The 18,136-nt window shown below is 37.9% G+C and overlaps 1 pseudogene; it reads left to right on the top strand.

Annotated features, from left to right (window-relative positions):
• Window positions 1-1,687: 1,687 nt before the first annotated feature.
• LOC143605993 (histidine kinase 5 pseudogene) lies at window positions 1,688-2,381 on the top strand (annotated as a pseudogene).
• The last annotated feature ends 15,755 nt before the right edge of the window (window positions 2,382-18,136 follow it).

The following is an 18,136-nucleotide window of genomic DNA, read 5'->3' as shown; positions in this document are numbered from 1 at the left end:
AAATTTTTTTTGGATACCAAACATAAAGTAATTATTCATTTCATTCCCGTATGTTAACCAAACAAGACAAAGGAATGGTAATGATCCATTCATTCCTTTGTCCATTCCATTTCTTCTCTCATTCCATTCTCCCCTTTATTCCATTCCTTTCAACCAAACATACCCTTAATGTGTTGGCCAATAATAATCCTACCTGAGTTAATTCTCTCTGACAGTCCCACTTTTTCCATGTTTTTTGTTTTATGATTCCCCGTTAAAAATAACTAACGGGGTTAGTTTTTGGCTGATGTGGCTTGATGAGTTGTCTTTCTTTCCAAAGGTGAGTTGACATTGTCAATTTAGGATATTTAAAGTTATAGCTATATTTCATAAAATGAAAACTCGTTAAATAACTTTAAATATCTTGTATATTCATAAATTTTACATTTATGATGATGTTTAAGGCAACTTTTTAGTTATATGAAATTCAGTTTGGTTTTATTTTCTTTATTAAGACCCGATTCGATATGAATTGGACTGGACAAGAAAAGTTATTAAATAGCGATAGTCAAACGACCCCAATAATTCCCAATCTCCATAAAAAAATTGGGTCCAGCGTAGGTCCCGCAAGCGTACCGTTGGTACGCTAGCTCTTCATTGAAAGTTGGTGAGATTGTCCGGTTACGACTCCCTCTGAATCGCTTATTTCCTCATCGAGTTGTATTTTGTCTTGGAGATCGAGTTGATACATTTTGAATACTTTCCGTCGCGTCTAAGGATCCTTAAAATATATGCACATTTCCTATTCAAAAACTAAAACCCATTATGTTGTGTTTTTTTTCAGTTTCAAGCCGGTTCGGGTTCGCTGGATCTGTTTCTGTTAACCAGTTTTATTCCCGCCCAAGTTCCTGCTGGTCTATTCTCCTTTAATGATTAACAATTAATAATCACCCATCTATCTATATACATGTTATTCCAAAAGAATTCATTACTTTGTTAAATCATGAATGCACATAAGGTGCATGCTTAATTAAATGTATGTTTAGAGATTCTTCAACTGGGCAATAAACAATTCTGCTAGTTTCAGTAGTGTGACACTATTTGTAGTATATGCACATGGCCTTTTGAGCTTCTTCACATTATAGTTTATAATAATATAATTTATATTTTCTGCTCACATGGTTCCAAATTGTTTTGTTTTGTTTGTTTATTCATTGAAAATGGGTGCTTCTTGGTTTCCCGGCCAATACCTTTGATCTAAGTGGCACCAGTTAACAAGGTCATCTTTCAAGAATTTTAAGCAGCATTGATCTATCTTGAATATTATGCACATGGTCATTACATATTGGTGAGTCTCATATTTCAATTCAAGAACTATGGTACATACTTTTGTCATTTAGAATTTATGTTTTCTTAGCATTTGTGAATCCAAAATCTTATTTCTTTTATTCAAGGGCTTGCACTTTTAAGTTTTAACTGATCAACAAAAGGCTGTTAAGCTATGACTTTTGCCTTATGATCATTGTTTCATTTTAATTAAATTTGACAATCTTAGCTAGGATGGGTATGGGTGGATATTATTTTAATATCTACATTGAACATTTGCTTATTACATTGCCAGCCTCTTAAATATTTATTTTGATCTTGATTTCAAAAAATTAAATTGCAGATCTCAATACCGGTTTTTGGTCATTTTGGTGGTCTTAAAATGGCGCATGAGATGGAGGATATGATGGTTGATGAAGCTGGAAAAAAGTTCAATGTAGACAAGCCAGGTGTTCGTGACAATATGTTAAATGATCTGACCTTCATTGAAGAGCCTAGCATAGTTGATTTAAAACGATTAGAAGAACTTATAAGTTACACTGAAAACGGGTCATCACAGCTAGCTTATCTTGTGGAAAAACAAGAAAACGCTGTGAGACTTTTAAGGGAAGAGCTTGAAAAATTAAGCAAACAACAACGTCAAGTCGAGCTCAAGAAATTAGAATTGCTAGAACAAGATACACAGTTAGAAATAGATGGTGAGTATGATACCGTTGCATATTATAAGCAACAAGCTTTGCATTTAGGAAAGTTACTGGAAGCAAGTGTTCAAAAAGAGCAAATACTTATAAAGAAATTGGAGGAAAGTATTGAAAATCTTGAAAAACAATCTACCCCTGTTGAAGAACTTACCCGAATATTGAAAAGAGCTGATAACTTTTTACATTTTGTTCTTCAAAATGCACCTCTTATTATTGGCCATCAGGTAAAACTTTTTAAACTTCAGCAGTTTTTGTTAATCTTCCTTTTCTACTTTCCTAACGACGGACGATTGTTTTTCTTAATTTTAGGATAAAGAATTGCGGTATCGGTTCATGTATAATCATTTCCCAGGTTTAGTAGATGAGGTAATATGATCATCTTTTAAATAACACATGTAATTTGTTTCTTAAGCATGTCATTTCTTTTTTACTTCACATTATTTTTAACTATATCGACAGGATCTTATTGGAAAAACTGATATAGAGATATACAAAGGTGGCGGTGTGAAAGAATCCCAAGACTTTGAAAGAGAAGTTATGGAGAGAGGACTACCAGCAAAGAGAGAAATAACTTTTGAGACCGAAATATTTGGAACCAAAACATTCATAATATATGTCGAACCTGTGTTCAACAAAGATGGAGAGAAGTTTGGTGTGAATTATATCGGCATGGAAATCACTGATCAGGTGAGAAAATGAGTGTGAATTGTGTACATGGAATAATATTTGATTTGTGTTTAATTTGATATGCTTCATGTCTCAATTTTAAGTTGTAAAGTGGTTAGTTTGGCTTTCAAAAGTAATTTATTTTTCAGGTGAGAAAGAGAGAAAAGATGGCAAAACATAAGGAAGAAATAGTTGTGTTGAAGGACAAAGAGATGGAACTTAACAAAACTGTTCATATTACTGGTCGGTAATATTTCTTTCCTTTAACCGTAGCTTTTAGTAATATTCATAACGTAAATCGTTTTAAAATATTCTGAATAATGCACATTTTAATGGGGAACTAACTAGAAATATTTGAACATCACTTTGAAGAAGAAAGCTATGGAGGTGACAAAAACCATGTTTCTGTGCCGGATGAAGCTTGTGAAATATTTCAAGATGTCTTCATAAGTAAAAATGATATAATTGTTGAAAACAAACAGTTAGAAGTAGACGCCGAGTATGATACACTTACATATTGGAAGCAACAAGCTTTGCATTTGGGAAAATTGCTGGAAGAAAGTGTTCAAAGAGAGCAAATACTTTTGGAGAAATTGGAGGAAAACATTGAAAATCTTGAAAAACAATCTTCCCTTGTAGAAGAACTTTCCCAGATATTTAAAAGAGCCGATAAGTTTTTACATTTTGTTCTTCAAAACGCACCTGTTATTATCGGTCATCAGGTAATTTTATTTTTTGCAATAAGTTATCATTTGTTCTTTGAAGTTTTTGTTTTGATTTAACATTTTCAATAAATTTTCTAGGATAAGGAATTGCGGTGTCGCTTCATATATAATCATTTTCCAAGTTTGCGCGAGGAGGTGATTAGTGATATGATCATCTTTTGTAGAACAATGATCTTGACATTTCTTTTTATTTTACAATATTTATAATTTTATGGCCAGGATATTATTGGAAAAACATATATAGAGATATTCAAAGGCGGCGGTGTAAAAGAATTTCAAGACTTTAAAAGAGAAGTTCTGGAGAGCGGATTACCAGCAAAGAGAGAAATTACTTTTGAGACCGAATTATTTGGAGACAAAACATTCTTACTATATGTTGAACCCGTGTTCAGTAAAGATGGGGAGAAAATTGGTGTAAATTATACGGGCATGGAAGTCACTGATCAGGTGAGAAAAAGTGTGTAGATTATGTACATGAAATTATGTTTTGATTCTTGTTTTTAATGGCACTTAATTTGAAATGCTTCATGTCTCAATTTTTTCTAAGTTTGTGTTGTAGTTTGTTTGACTTTCAAAAATAATTTATTTCCTAATCATATTACAGGTGAAAAAGAGGGAAAAAATGGCAAAACTTAGGGAAGAAATGGCTGTGTTGAAGGCCAAATTAAGAGAGGGAACTTAATAAAACTATTGATATTACAGGTTGTTAAGATTTCTTTGCTTCAACTTTACTGTAGCTTCTGGTAAACTTCATATCATAAATCTTTTTATACATATTCAGAATTTTTAATTATTATTTTTTTTACAAAACAAGAAAGTGTATCCTTCTCTGTTTACATCTTATTTGAGGTTTTAGTTTGTTTTTGTATCCTGTATAAGTTATGTAATTTGTACACTGACAGTTCAGTAAGTGAAGTAAACAATTATAAATGCTTCTATATTAATATCTATTATTCATATGAAAATGTCATTTCATTCTTATAGGACAATAAAACATGATAAGAACACCTCTAATGGAGGCATCCTTGGGTGACTTGAGGTCTATAAAAGGACTGAAGTTAATATATCTAAAAGTTGTGTTTATAATATAATAGGAATTCTAAATATATAGGAAAGCAACTAGAAGCCCTAGACAAGCTTATATTTAGGGTCATTCTCGAGTATCGGTTAAAACTTTTGGGCTACAGGCGAAAAATAAAATATTTATTTGCATTTCGCCAGATCTTAGGTATATTTATTTGCATTTCGCACACTCAAGTTACTATTATTTTCAAGTCAATCTTTCTAACTAATATCTAGCATGTTTAGGGGCTATCTGGGTTTGATGAGACCTATGACCCGCAAAAATTATTGTTTGATGATTAAGAGGGTTATTTCACAAATAGATGAGATGTTATAACCCGTTTAACGGTTATCCGTGTTTGGTGAGACTCATGACCTGCAAAAAGTATTGTTTAATTATGAAAGGATTTCACAAATAAATAAGATGTTATAACCCAATTAATGATTATACATGTTTGGTGAGACCCATACCCGTGAATTTGGGTCAAATGCATGAGAAGTCTCAAATCATAAATCAAGCAATCCGGTGGCTTGAGAGCGAGCGAGAAACAACCAGAGAGTGACATATGATTTTTGGTTGCATATTTATATAGATAGATACAATATATATAAACTAGTATAAATATAAATGCATATTTCTTTTACACATCTTCCACAAACAAACAACTATGCATGGATTTTAAGGCAACAAAAGGAAAGCATGAAATCACTATGGTAGCAAAAGGGGGAATAATGTGCTATAAAAGGAAAGCATGAAATGACCATAGGACCAGCCAAAATATTAGAATGTCGGTATAGCCATTCAGGTTCATTTCAACTTTAGATGAAGAGAGAGCTTCAAATAAACTTAACAACCGCGATTCGCTTCTTACCGTTAACGTTCCTTCGTGTAAAATACTAATCGAGTTCTTCAATAAATAGATAGTGTATTTGCTACAAACTTACAAAGATTAGCATAATATAATTCACCCTAAATAGCTTTACAAAATTGAAACCATATGTTTGTAAAATAATAAAAATAATTTTGATTGGAAAGTGTTTCACTTTTTGCGACATATGGATTGTGATCCTTTTTTTGGGGTTTTCAATATTACTCGTGCACTCGTTTGAATGATATCCAACCATATATGAATCAACTTTTTTAACATTTCGTAGTGTTACTTTTTATTTAAATCAATATGATTTCAAATAAATAAAATAAAAATAGATACCAATAATTTGGGCTTATCGTGCCGTGCTCTCTGGCCATTTCAGTTTGGGAGTCGACCGGAGATTGGTGTCGGATCCAACTGATATACGCTTTTTAGTTTGAGATCCCCGTTTTGCAATAAAAAGAGAAAAGTGTTGCTCTGTATTATTTTGTCGGCTCGTTAATTGGTGTGTTTGAAAGACGTTAAATGAGGCAATTTTTTCCGGGATTTATTTCAAGCTTTCTGAAGTGTTGGAGAAAATTAAATCATTGTCTTGTCTTTGGATGAAAAATAAGTCGCCTTTTAATTCGATGTTTTGGAATGATTGGTGTAACTTTTCATTTTAATTGTTTTGTTATTGTTTTGGCCTCTAGTGGCTTGCTAGTTGTGTCGTTTTAGCTATCGTTTGAAAAAAATATAATAAAATTTAGGCTTATCAAATTCATTGTATATATATATATAACAAAGTTCTAGAAAACCTTCATTTGATGGTATGAAGAAAAAACTAATATAATAAAATTTTATCATTCTGTATTTTCGGATAGCTGATGACTTATATATTTACGTAACTACACACGTAATCGATAAAAAGTAATAAAAAGTAGTTATCTAAAGTTAGAAAGGGGGGGGGGGGGATTTAATTGAAATGTAAAGGTTTAAAAGTTTTTTTTTTGGGAGTTTTGGAATTTTAATAATAAAGTTAGTTATCTTAAATAAAAGTAGAAAGACTAATATAATAATATGTTATACATTGACTAAACGTATAAAAATACATTTTATATTCAAAGAATAGAAAACCGACAACCTATAAAGTATAAACTGGGTAAGCAAGTAACCCTCTAATTGCAAAAGTGAGCAATGCTTGATACACAAGGAAAGTATAAACACAACAAAAACGTTGTACAAAGACGTTATTAGGTCAACTTACATAAACTATGGCAAATAATTTTTGTTTGTGAGAAAATGCAACCTTCGACATAACCTAAATTCAAAAGTTTAATTATTTTAATAGAAGTTTGATATTTATGCAAACTATTAGCATATAGCATTTATATGGTTTGTAGGGTATATATATTATTGTGTGTTAACTTACAAAAACATACATAAATGTTATGAAGGTCAAAATAAGTATATGAGCCATGGTCAAAGTGACATTAAGGTGGAAGAGGGGGCTAATTGGTAATTTATTTTTAGTGTAATGGATTTTGTTATTCAAAGAATCATAAAAAAGATTTGATAAAATTAGAGAAATGTTGAAGGTTGATTGAGTAGTAAAAGAAGTTTATTATAATTAAAATTGAAGAAGGCCGATTGATTATAAGGTTAGTGATCATATATAATTCAAAAAGTAAAGGAGTTAACTTGAATATTCACACGACCTATCAAGATCATAACATGAGACACGAAGGTTGCTTATCAAATGGGCTTTTTTAAGAGACCTAAGTTTGATCCACGACATTTTGCATGTGTCTCAGTTTCAGGAAGCTCCACGTGGATGAAACGAATTTTATGGGGGTGTTTGAGATTCTTTATTTTACCTTTTTATTACTTATTTAAGTCATAAGTTATAAGTACAAAGTTATGACTTATACACTTACAAAATTTAACTTTCTCAAACACCTAATAACTTATAACCTAGTAGTTATAAGCTATAAGAAAGTAAAATAAGGAATCCCAAACTCTCCCTATATCTATGTAGAGGAACTTATGGTGGGTAATTAAGTATAAGATTAGCCGTTCCAAAAATAAATTCGTATAAGATTAAAATATTGAAAACTAAGATACTATACTAGTTATGTATATGATGATAAAAGATGAATGACAAGTTTTAGCATAGTACACACTACACAGTATTTTACAGTGAGATTTCCCGTCATAATTGTTTCACTGGGAAAATGATATGTAATTATTTTTTGTGTAGGTTAATATTTACAAAAAATAGAAATAAATCAATTTGTTAAAAAGATGTTACAACAGTCTCCTATATGTTTTTTATTCTAATTTGCCTAGATTTGCCTGGATTTAGGTACACGTATGAGAAAAGTTAGATACTTTAGTTTTTGGTTCCTTTAAAAAATTGGGGATTGATAGTAAACATAATAATTGATTTTGTGTATTATTATCTATTCTTGTAGATTGTTTTTTTCTTTTTAAATTAGGAAGAAAAGAAAAGAGCAAATGAATCTAGCAGAGAATTTTTGTTTTTAGTTTACGAGTGATCAGCTATTTGAAATGACGGATCTTAAATATTGTATATATGTTGTCAGCTATCGTCTGGTGACATGAAAACTTTGAGGGTGTATGTCATTTAAAACGGCGAAACTAGTTTGAATATTTTAGAATATGTCATTTGTCATTTGAAATGTTAACGACCTTATACGTATATTATCGTGCTACATTTTCTTAGCATTTACATGTATTGGATTTGGTGTGACATTTGGACTATGTTGGATATTGGGTTTGGTGTGACTAAACACAAACTGAAGGAATATTCAATCCATATATGTGAAAATAAACAAAATTTAATAACAGTTTGGACTATACATGTTCATGGTGGATTGAATTTGAAACAGTAGTTATATTTGGGTGTTGTCAGAGCAACACGTGGGGGCAAGAGGGCGTGGACGGTGGCGGCGGCCAGATTGGGTGTTTGAATTGATGGTTGCAACTAGCAAGAAGGGGTGGCAGTGGACAACTAGAGGTGGGCGCCCCATGGTCTTTATTTAAAGATAAATATAAAAATGAAATAACAAAGTACGTGTAATTTCCGACAACGTTTAATAAACGAGTCATGTTTGGATTGATATTTTTAATTAAACAGATTGTGTTTGGGTTGATATGTTTTACCTTGTTTAGTTTAAGCATGTCGATGCACTAACATTTTTAACACTTCAATTATTTAACACATTTAGACAGGTTTGGATCTATTTGACCCATTATTTTTTACTCTTCATCAACTTGATCAACACATTTAGATAAATGGTTAGTGGATGTTTGGTTTGGATACAATGTTAATTGTTTGTGGTTTAGAGTTGATGTATTTGATACATGATACATGGGTTGCGGTTCAAGTTGCCACTCCAATACAACCAACACCACTTAATTAATAAAAGCATGATATTAAAAAAGAAAAAAAAAGCTATTCAAAGCATACAAGTTAATATGAAATACATGTATATGGTTTATTCTAATAAAAGATATAGATTACTAAAATACAAAAAAGGCAAACATATAATTGAATGGCACATATAAAAGGAAAAAAAGTGTATATCAATGATTAACTAATGAAGAAACACTAACCGGACCCCGGACAGATTACTGGTAACCTGGGGGTTGGAGAGATGTTTCCCACGAGGGGTTAGACCCTTGGAAGATGGTTCTTCTGATAACCTGCAAAACAGACACCGTGAGCTCGTTACTGAGAAGGGGGGGGGTTCCTCCTTGTGACTACCCTCCGGCGTGAGAATCAGACTAGATTGCTCTTTAAATATAAAAGTATATTAAGAGATTGCTAGAGCAGATATCAGGTATAATATGATGATAATGTAGTAAGATATGATAAGATCAGATGGTCATACCATTTGTGGTATTTATAGCCGAAGGTAGGTTTCCAAAGAGGTATGGCCGGCTGCAACAGTGTTCCTGTTCCACCAACAGTAGCCTACGCACGTGCCCTGCTGGTAGTTGGTGGGTAGGTAGCGGCTGATAGCGACCAGGCCTGCTGTATACTATTCCTGTTCCACCAACTGACGGCTACGCACGTGGTATGGCAGTAGTTGGTGAGTAGGCAGCGGCTAATAGTGACATACAGTGCAGGAGCATGCTGCTCGCCATACTGTTGTCAATAAGCTGTCGTATCTTTAGTCAGATCTTTTTCCCATACCTCGTCAGGTACAGTACAGAAGATCTTCCTGTATCGTACGGACTGGCTTATTTGGGCGGGAGTATTCCCCCTCCCGCCCTTGTGCGGGATAGTTCCCGGCTTCGCTCATTCCTTCAGGTGACACTGAGTGAGAGCTAAGTGCCTTGTGCGTGTAGCCCTGCTGCGCGGGTGGCCTTCCCTGATGGCTTGTATCCGAGGCTGCGGGGACAGGCGGAGTCCTTCACCATCGGGAGGCATTTCCTGCGGGACCAGCTTGCGTACTGCGCGTAAGGACGTCACGTCTCTGAGCATGGTTGGTCCTGCGGATCCAGTTGGTTTCTGCGCAGACGTCCCTCTTCAAGGTGAGTCTTGCGGGTCCAACTAGGCTCTGCTGGGACCTACCTCTTCAAGTCCCCCCAGTCTAATGTTCTTCTCATGAGTGTTTAATAAAGTGAGGTGAACTTTTGGACTTTAAGCAGAGGGTTTTGAAAAGGGTTTTTTAAGGTTTTCCATGGGGATTCTTCCCGCGGAAGTCCTTGTCACTTGCAGAAATTCCCGAGTTTCCTGCTTGGTCTTTGGGTATGATGCGGGTAGGCTGTAACCTCCTCGCAAGTCAGGAGCGTTGAGTCCCACTTGTGTGGATTCTCCGTGAGGTTTTGGTAGTTTTGAACATGGTGATCAATTATGTTAAAACCACCAATTCCATCCTGGAGCTTCAAACAACGTAGTTCTCGACGTTCCCGCTATGCGGGGATGTTATTTCCGTTTACGCAAGCATTGCCCAGAAGATCCTTCTTGGTTTCAATTCCCAGCGGAGTGCTAGGTATGTGAAGGGTTTTGCCTTAACACTGTACCTGCGCTCGTCTTACGGTTACTTTACTTCCAAGGTATTCCTGGCGTCAATTCCCTGCGGGTGCTAGGTATGTGAAGGGTTTTGCCTTTACACTGTACCCGCACCCGTCTTATAGTTACTTGGCTGCCGAGGTACTTGGCTTCAATTCCCTGCGGGTGCTAGGTATGTGAAGGGTTTTGCCTTAACACTGTACCCGCATCCGTCTTACGGTTACTTGTTCGCCAAGGTAAGGGGGTATTTTCCCGCTTACTTTTTAATATTTTTAAATTTTGAATTTTGAAATTCGAAAGGTTGGTGGAAAGATAGGAACAGTCCAAACCTCTGAAACGTCGTGCGACAGTTTCTTCTGACTGTGTCAGGACGTGCAGGAAGTTATGGTGACGTGACATTATATGGTCATTCCAGACGCTTTTTCAAGCGCGTGGGCGCGATTTTTCGGGCGCGTGGCCGCGAAATTACTGGCACACGTCCTGTCAACAGCTGTTGCCAACCTGCTTTTTGCCACGTGTCATAGTTTCATTGCACCTTCGATTTCTCTCTCCTCCGCATTAAATTCACCGCATTAATTGCGATTAGTATATAAAGGGGGAGAGGCCTCTTTGTAATCCACACTTTCACCTTTCTTCTTCTTCTTCTTAGTGATTTCCGGCAAATACTCCCCTTTTCAGGTAAGCATTTTCCCGAAATCACTTTCTTCTTTCTGCAAAATGTCTTCTCATGATGCTGAAGCTGTAGCCGACGATAGGAGTACTGATGGCGATTGCCAAGGTCCGGCACTTCGAGTGGGTGTGCCGGATTCTGGGTATTGAGCCCTATGTGGACCGCCTGATGACCTTCTATACTTGGAGGTGCGTCCAGGGGTGGTACACCCTGACAACCCGTATTAAGGGTTTGAAGATCTGCGTGACCGAGCGCAGTCTCCGATCGTGGAAGCGGGAGTTCTTCTACATCTCTGCCCGCGCCATCCCCATTGCCATGAAGTTTAAGAAGGGTCAAGCGCTTCCGAGCCTTCACGCTTCCAGCTACCAGGAAGCGGAATGGTTCGCGAAGATATCCCGGGTCCAATCTCCGGTTTACCGGTTTGCGGAGTCCGGGATGGTGATGCTGGGGATGAGCCGGGTATGGAAGGATGCGTCCCGGTTTCCCATCCTTCTCGAATACGGTTTGAACTCTATTCCTTATGGTATGTCTTGTCTTTCTTGCTTATATTAGTTTGTCTTCTAACTGTTTCTTTTCTTTCAGAGGGGAATGACTTGGAGTCGCTCCTGTTCCCGCGGGAAGCTGACGGTCCCGTGCGGGTGGGCACTCGTGCTCTAGACGACAATGAGTTGCCCATCCTGGAGCAAACGGCGGATCGATTTGTGGAGGTCTATCCGCCGGGCCAAGAGATCCTGAGCCACCGGCGGCCAGGTAAGGCGATATTCTATCCTCAACCCCTCAATGCTGTACCCGCTGCTGGATTTCCTTACATCCTGTCTTCTTCTGAGGAATCCGCAGATGGTCCTCCCCTTGTGCGGAAGAAGAAGGCTGCCGGAGGGAAAGGAAAGGAGAAGGTGGCCTCCACGGCTGATCCGGTGCTTCTATCTGACACCGAGTCAGATAGTGAAGAGGTGGCGGGGAACCCCAGTGGTGAGAAGACCACTGCTCCGGAGGCTACGACTGTTACCTCCGGAGAACCAATGACGACGACGGTGACCGGCGTCAAGAGACCGGCCCCATCGGGCTTGTCCCCGCCCCTCCGTACGTTCAGGCTCAAGAAAACCCGTAAGTACAAACATTCTTTTTGTAGATTTATCATACTTCATAAATTTATTAACACTTATCTTCTTGTGCAGGCGTGGATGTTGACGCATTCCAGGGTGAAGTACCGAGTAGTACCTCTCCGCCGATGACGGTAGGCTTGGTCAGCCTACCTGAGGCGTCGACCCAGGCGCCTGCGCCTGGTCCCGCTGGTTCAGTTGCTCACTCTGAGCCGACTGTTCCAGCCGAGTTTACGCCATCGCCGGCCGTGAGTGCGATTTTTACGGCGTCCTTCACCGAGCCGGCGGTTACGATTGCTGCAGATTCTGCGGCAGCGACTGCGGCGGCTGCCACCATGCCCCCGCCACCGGCACCGATGGCCGGCCCATCAGGTACGCATGGGAGTACTCGCCAGTCTTTGCCACCTTCCCATCTGCCTGACCTTTTGGATGGGTTTCCTTTGGGTTCAGGTGATGGGTTCGGCGGTTATCGGCCTGTTATAGACCCTACAGGTGCGTAGGGTTCCTTTGGCCCTTTTTTACTTAATTTTTTTTTTTATCATCTTTTTCCTAACTGCTTTTTTGTTTTTTGCAGTGTCGGATTCCAATGAAGTGTATGTTCCGCGATGGAACATACGCCGAGGAACAACCCTTCGTACCCCTGTGGAGTGCGTGGACTGGGCTCGCCACGCTGCTCCTCATGGTGCGTTGGGGGAAGCCATGGCTAGCTACCAGGAGGGTAGGCTAACCAATGAGCTTCGGGTTCTCCAGGCCCGGATGCAGCCGCGCGTCGAGCTGCTTTGTCGTGAAAACGACAAGTTGAAAGCAGCTCGCGCCAAGGACGTATCTCAGGCGCGTGCTCTTCGGGAGGAGAACCAACGATTGACCGCAGCTGCTGCGGAGAAGGAGAAGGCCTTCAAGGCCCTCGAGGTTGAAGTTCAAGCGCGACTCGAGGCCCGCTCCAAGGCTGCCCAAGCTGTTAACGAACAGCTTCGGCTGGCTAAGGAGACTGCGAGGAACGCGACTGAGAGGGCTACCAAGGCTGAAACCGTTTCTGAGCCTTTACGCATGGAGAACGAGGAGCTCAAGGCCCAATTAGAGGCTCTCCAACGTGCTCATGATGCCTTGGCCATGGAAGATGCCAAGAAGCTCCAAGAGATCCTGGACCAGAGGGGCGTGCTTGACCACACCGAGCGGAAGCTTAAGGGCGTTGAAGAGGCTGCTGCAAAGGAAGTGCAACTTGCCAACCTCAATAAAAGCGAAGCCGAACGCGCCTGCACCCAAGCCCTGGTTGCCAAGGAATGGCTTCTTCGAGAAGCGTTGCCTCAGGTATTTTAGCTTTACGTCTTCACGCTTTCCTTTGTACATAGAAAATGTGTTTTGACACTTGTATTTTCTTTGTAGGTTGTGCATCGGGTCTTCTCAGAGACATCCTACGACGATGCTATGAGCGCAGCCCTCAACGCTTCTCACGAGGATGGGGAACGGGCTGGCTTCCTGCTTGGTCTAGGGTTCGTTGAGAAAGGCTTCCCGCCTTCCAACTTCCCTTTGTACAATGTTGACACTGAAGCCATATATGACCAAGCAGTAAATCAATATGCTGCCTTCCCGCATCCAGTGGTGGAGAAGGTGAACCAAGTAGCTGCTGCTGATGATGGGTTAGCCGTCCTTAAAGCCTTCCTCGAACCGCCCCGTTCTTCCGATGGAGCGGGTCCAAGTGGAGGCGGCCCTGAGGCTTGATCCCGAAGATCCATTCCCATTGCTAGGATAGTCTTGTACGGATGTATTTATTTTCTTTTCGTAGGCGGGTAGTTACCCGGCCATTCTTGTAATAATTCATTTGTGAAATATTAATCTTCTTGCGTATAAGATTGTTTTTTCCTTCTTTGGGTTCCTTGCTTTATAAACTTATGACTTGCATATTTAGTTTAAATTAGCAATTTTCCAAGTGTTTAGAATAAGTGGTTGATAATGGGTTGAAGTTTTGCTTCCTCTTTCGTGATTGTGCGGGTAGCACCGTCACTTGCACTTAGTAGGATGGCTTAACTTTAACCTTTATCTGACCTGCGTGTAGGTTTTCCTCATCTTTTGAGGATAAGTTAACCTTTGAACGTGGTTGATAATAGGTGTGAAGTTTTGCTTCCTCTTTCGTGATTGTGCGGGTAGAACCGTCACTTGCACTTAGTAGGATGGCAAAACTTTACCCTTATCTGACCTGCGTGTAGGTTTTCCTCATCCTTTGAGGATAAGTTAACCTTTGAACGTGGTTGATAATAGGTGTGAAGTTTTGCTTCCCCTTTCGTGATTGTGCGGGTAGAACCGTCACTTGCACTTAGTAGGATGGCAAAACTTTACCCTTATCTGACCTGCGTGTAGGTTTTCCTCATCCTTTTAGGAATTTGTTTTGAACCGTTCGACGCGCGGTTGTCAATAGGTTAGTGTTCATTTTCCTTTAATGATTCATGCGGATAGACCGGCACTTTCATTTAATGGGATAATTGAACTCTTTCCCTTCAACTGACCTGCGTGAAGGTTTGTCACGTTATTGGGTTCGTGCGGGTAGGACCGCCTTCCCACGCAATGACTTCACGTAATTATGCGGTGAAAACCGGCATATTAGTGTTCAGAAAAGTATAAATGTAAAATCATCAGCTTCGATGTTCTTAAAGAGAATCATTTCCATTAGAAGTGGCTCTTGGCCTTTTCTTTACAAATTGGAATTGATTTACATGCAAACTGTGTAAATGAGCTCCCTTCCATGTTGTTGGGATGGGAGTGCCATCGAGCCGATACGCACCTGGTTCGGGATCTCGTTCTTTACGCAGCATGTAGTCTCGATATTGAAGCCGGAATTTTGATTCGTGTTTTCCCCAGCTGGGGTTCTATACGCACCCGCCTGCTCAGCCTTTATTGCGCCACGAGGTGCGCGAGCGTCCCATCTCTGACAAATGCTTCGACCATGTCTTTTACGTCTGTGCATTCTTCAGTGTTGTGGCCTTTTGTCTTGTGAAAGTCACAGTATTTGCTCCGATCAGCATCGTGACGATGTCGGATTATTGGAGGCTTTGGCCACGGGAGCTCTTCAGTGGCGAATATCTCAGTGACGCTTTTGCTGAGCGGCGTCCATCTGGAGTTCCGGTGCGGGTGTGCATTATCCCTTCCGCCCAATCGATGTTGCAAGCCGGATGAGGTGTCAAAGTTTACCCTTGACTGCCAAATGCCTTGCTTCCGCTTTTTATTTAGTCGGGCGGTGAGGACGTTGTCTTCTCTCGTCTTCTGAGTGTAGAGGTTTGTGCTCTGTGGGAGATCTCTACCCAGTTGCTTCTCCGTTTCCGCATAGCGTTTTGCTGCTGTCATGATGGCATCCCATGTGGATGGCATGCCATCTTTACCCGTTAGGGTGCGGATGAGCTCTGGGTCGTGCGCGCCCTGGATGAAGGCAGCGCGAACAAGATCTTCGCATGTATATGGTTTATTCTAATAAAAGATATAGATTACTAAAATACAAAAAAGGCAAACATATAATTGAATGGCACATATAAAAGGAAAAAAAGTGTATATCAATGATTAACTAATGATATAATAATTATTTTCTTTAATTTAAAAAAAAACTACTTTATACATTACTAATAGTAGATGAGAAAGGCAAATTGATTGGAAAACAACACCGCAGCAACACCAGATTGGGAGGAGGTTGCGCCGATTGTTAGAGGGTGGGTAGGGATTGCAGATGAAAAAGAGGCGTGTATTAGGTTAGGGTTATTGTGGCCTATCTCATTTAGACTCTTTTTTCAACTGAGCGATTCAGATGTTAAAACTTTCATTCAAATGAATTTTTAAGCGAGCCAAACGCTCTTAATCTTACCGAATCATATGTGAACATCTGAATAACACCATTAAGTTCTAAACAAACATCCCTTAAGTATATAGCATATACACATTCAATTATTAATCAAGAATATGTTGCATCAATATCAACTATTAGACTTAAAAATAGTGTTTTGAATACGATACAAATAAAACTGTTACATAACCGGCCCACTTTCTATTTCATACCGTTTTGATTATCTTATTTGCCCTCGAGATGCATGTGTTATACATTTTATCCGTTCTAAAAAACTATCAATTCTAAAACGAGCACACCCATAATAGAACATGGATAAAGAGTAGAGAATACTAAACATTCATCAAAAACTATTTTTAAATACTTCTAATACGTGTGTACGCAGTGTACATATGTTTAGGTGCCTGTACTATACTCTTTCTTTTTAAATTTTCATTAGATCTCACATATAAATACATAATCCACCATGTCAATTCCTAAGATTCTCTAATTAAAGTTAATCCCAAAACTAAATCTCACCCATAACATAATAACAAAACAACAAATTAAAAAGTGACAAATAAGTGCCACATGTGTAGTAGTAATATTTTATATTTTAATAATAAAATAAGGGTCAGGTTAAACGTACCCCCCTTGTTGTTTGTCATACCCCTCCATTGGAAAAACCAACTTTCATATTACCCCTTAAAATCATATAATTACCAAATTAGCACAAAATTAAATATTTTATATTATTTTTTTTACAAGTCGCGCTTTTTTATGATTTCGGGTTTCGGGTTTGGGTTTAGGTTTTCGGGTTTAGGGTTCGGGTTTCGAGTTTAGGATTTATTGTAAAAGATAAAGATGTAAAATAAGAATATTATAAATATATATACTATTAAAATAAAAGAAAAGATATTATAAATATTTACAAAATTAATACTAAAAAAGTAAATTAATAGAAATACGTGATAGTTTTTAATTTGATATATATAGTGTAGATTATTAAGTGAAAAAAATGTTGTAGGGACTAACATTTATATAAAGAATGTTATTGAGTAATACTAATTAATCTAATAACTTTGTATATTTAGTAAAAATAATATGAGGGTACGGCACCCTACAATAAATAAACAGTAATAATCCAACAAGGAGTAAAATAATATAAGGTGAAAAAGCAGTTATTGGTTGGAGATTAAAGTGCCTGATAATAAGGAGCGCGTAGATCCTCACGCGCCCCGGATATACGTTAACCTCGGATGGTGGCGGGGAACAGCTTAGCCTCCTGCCAATTTTTATAACCAAAACTTTGCTCTCATAATAATATTATTATTATATAATATTATATACCCTTACGTATGGTTATTGCGATTGATTGATCGAATGCATCCAGAAAAACCGATAAAAAAAAAGTAAAACCCATTAAGAATTATTAACATTAACAATTACCCATCTTCAAAGTGCAGTTTACTGTCTTAAACTGTTGAAATTATGTATGCACATAAGGTGTTTGATGAAATGCCTCACAGAGATGAGATTCTTGAATTGAGGAATAATATTAATATATAAAGAATTAAACTTACTATATATATAAGTTGGTGTCAAATGCACATGGCCTTTTGAGCTTCTTCCCAAAATAGTTTTTATTTCCTGCTCACATGGTTTGACTCAACACATTCTCTTTCTTTCTTTCTTTCTTACTCTCTATATGATTATTAATTAATAATAATAATAATAATAATAATAATAATAATAATAATAATAATAATAATAATAATACAATTTGTTTAGTTTATTCATTGACTGGGTGCTTCTGGGATACTTTCCAGATCTACAGAGGTTGGTTGACAAGCTGCTTTTTGATCTAAGTGGCATCACTTAACAATCTTAATCACACAAACTATCATTATTGCACTTCAATCATTAGTTTCTGAGAATTTATTCAAGAATTTTGATATACCATGTTGGACTTCAAGTATCAAAGATTGACAACTAAGTTTTTCTGGATTATGTAGATGGGCTGCAATATATACTGGTGAGTTTCATATTTCATTTCAAGAATTATGTTTTACTCTGTTTTTGTTTGGTATCATGTTTTTTTTTTCAAGAATTTGAAAAATATGACAGTCTTGAGTAGGATGGTTATAACCGTTATAGGCGGATAATATTATAAATTTATAAATTTATATAATTTATGTAACATCTACAGT

Source organism: Bidens hawaiensis, unplaced genomic scaffold (genome assembly GCF_021521415.1).
Source record: "Bidens hawaiensis isolate Kalapana, Puna unplaced genomic scaffold, B.hawaiensis_p1.1 tig00002123_1, whole genome shotgun sequence".
NCBI lineage: Eukaryota > Viridiplantae > Streptophyta > Magnoliopsida > Asterales > Asteraceae > Bidens > Bidens hawaiensis.
Note: the sequence above shows the minus strand (reverse complement) of the source record. Positions and strands in the feature narration are given on the sequence as shown.